This window comes from Oxyura jamaicensis, chromosome 24 (genome assembly GCF_011077185.1).
Source record: "Oxyura jamaicensis isolate SHBP4307 breed ruddy duck chromosome 24, BPBGC_Ojam_1.0, whole genome shotgun sequence".
Lineage (NCBI taxonomy): Eukaryota > Metazoa > Chordata > Aves > Anseriformes > Anatidae > Oxyura > Oxyura jamaicensis.
In genome coordinates, this window is record NC_048916.1 from 4,133,674 (window position 1) to 4,136,386 (window position 2,713).

General features: G+C 48.8%; 1 long non-coding RNA gene across 1 annotated transcript; it reads left to right on the plus strand.

The window, feature by feature from the left end:
- The first annotated feature begins 46 nt into the window (after positions 1–46).
- LOC118177924 lies at positions 47–2,341 on the plus strand. The gene is made up of 2 exons (XR_004755974.1): positions 47–966; positions 2,203–2,341. It is a non-coding gene; the product is annotated as an uncharacterized LOC118177924 (long non-coding RNA).
- Positions 2,342–2,713: the final 372 nt, after the last annotated feature.

Here is a 2,713-nt window from a genome sequence, read left to right on the forward strand (position 1 = left end):
CCCCCCCCTGGGGGGGCCCCCCCCCCCCCCCGCCACGCGCGGGAGGGGAGGGAGGGAGGGAAAGGGGGAGAAGAGCGGGGAAGGAGGTGGCGAGCTGGGGACGAAATCCTGCTCTCGGTTATGGCCGGCGTAAATTTCCATTGGCTGGGGTTGCACAAGGTGCTCGGAGAGGAGTCGGTGCAGGATGGAGACCCTTTTGTGTGTGCGTGCCGGGGAGGGGGTGGGGGGTGCGGGTGTGCACGGGGCTCGGGGACCCTCCTCTCCCCGGGAAAAAAAAAAAAAAAAAAAAAAAAAAAAAAGGAAAGGAAAGGAAAAAAAATGGGTTTTTCTCCAGGTTTGCCTTCGAAAAAAGCCCGGCCCGCGGCTGCCAGGGGAGAGGGCGGCCGGGGCTGACAGCCTGGGGCTCGCTCTGGCTCCCGGCTGGCCCCAGCTGATGCAGGGGCTGGGAGCGGGCCGCAGCTCGCAGCCCCCCCGGCCCCCCCCCCGGCTTTAATAACGCCGCTGATAATTATAATTATAATAACAACGGCGGCGGCGGCGGGAGCGCGGAGGGAGGAGGGCGGCAGGCGAGGAGCTGCGGAGGAATTCGGTTCCTTTTCCTTTTTCCCCCCTTTTCTTTTCCTTGATATATTCCCCCCTTTTTTTTTTCCCCTTAAAAAAAAAAAAAATGTTTTAAAAATGCAAGCGGCTTGCCCAGCTGCACACACCCACCCCTCGCCTCCCTCCCCCGGCTTGCGCACACCGCACGCTCGCACTCGCTCGCTCGCCCGCGCTCGCTCGGGTGTCAAAACCCGGCGGGCACCCAGCCTGGTCCCGGCTCTGCCCTCCCTTACCCCTGCCCTTACCCCTGCCCCTGCCCCTTGCCCCTGCCCCTGCCCGCCCGGGGGCCCGCCCGCCCCCCGCCGCCGGGGCTTTTCCCCCCCAGCTCTCGGCGCTGAAGACTGGAGCCTCCCCCGCTTCCAAGTGGTGAGTTTCTACCTGATTTTCTTGCGACTCGGGTTTTTTTTTTTTTTTTTTTTTTTTTTTTCCTTCTTCTCCATCCCTGCCGGCCGCGGGGCTGGCGGAGGGGGCGGGGAGGCAGCGCCTTTATGCTGCTGCATGCTTTGTGCCAGGCGGCTGGAGGGAGAGCCTGCATATTCCTGCTCTTATTTCTGCATTCCTTTTCGTTGAAACAATGAAAATAATTCCGTCACTGCCCCGAACTTCCCTTCCTTTCTTCCTCTTCGTTATTTAAATGCGGAGACTTTTAATGTTATTTGTCGCAAGCGACGTTGTTGGAAGCTGTAAGGAACCTGCCGCGCCTTGTCATTTTTGTATAAACGATTAAAAATGGAATGTATTCTCTCAACAGAGGGTCCTTAGAGAAGCTCTTTCCTTCCACCTGTGTGTCCTGTTTTGTAATCTTGAGCCATGAATTGAACTTGCCTGCTATTCTTTTCCTCTTTCTCCTTTTTATCTTTTATTTTTGATCCCTGTTTTTTTGCAAGAAATAGTTTGTTGCGCCCCTCTCAATCCCTGAGACCCTAACTTGTGATGTTTAGCTTTTAAATCCACGGGTTAGGCTCTTGGGAGCTGTGAGTTGTGCTTTGACATCTTTATTTTATTTTATTAAAAAAAATATATCTTATATCTATGTATATGTGTGCGCGCGTGCGTGTATATAGAGACGTATACACACACATACAATAGTGCTTGGTAGACCTTTTAAGGGGAAAAAAAAAAGTGTCTCTCTCCTCCTTAGGGCTGATCAGCTAATAGCAGGGCGGTGGTTGTGGCCATTTACCTTAAAAATCTCATCTCGAATTAAAACCCGCGTTTGGATGACAGAGATTGTTTTCTGTGTGTGTATATTCCGGAGATAATTTTACAGCTGATGCAGATATGGGGGTGTATGTGTGTACACATATAGCGATTATTATACCCGCGCGTGTAGATAAGATATACACGATACGGATGCATGTAAATACAGCTCTTGAGGTGTGTGTATAGATACACATACGGACGATACGTGTGTATGAATATGTATGTAGGTAAATAAAACCCTAGATATGTATATATATTTACATATGTAGGTGTATTAATATCCATGCCTGTGTTTTCATACTGAGAGAGCCACTTGCCTTGCTGCAGGCCAGTGCATATAGCATCTCTCTCTCTTTTCTTTTCCTTTTTTTTTTTTTTTTTCCTCCTTCTTGAGAGCAGCACAGAGTACCCTGAGAGCGTAACAGTAACAGCTCGGTACATTGGTGCTTGACCTCAGCTGAAATCCCAGCATGCCTCATGCTTCCAAGTTTAAAACTGAACGATTAATCTTAGAAATGTGCTCCGTGGGTTAAAAAAATAAGAATAATAATAATATGAAAAAGCCAGGGGACGGGTCGGATCTTGCCGATTGTTAGATCGACAATAAAGAATAAAATGGTTGCATGTACCGCTGGTTGGAAATTACTGAAAAGAAAATATGAGCAAATGCTGAAGTTTTGTTGTAGTGCTTTTCTGGAACTGAAAACTTTCCCGGTTTTTCGGTCAAAACGATCTGTAAACGGCAAATGTTAAAAATGTTCCTGCTGCTGTTTTTCTTATTAGATTTTTAAACCGCTGTAAAATTAATTATGGTTGGAACTGTATTGCTTATCTGTGTCCTGCGAGGCGATTTATCATGAAGTTACTGTACCTTGTTATGGCACCGAATTACTGTCTGATATCTGAATGC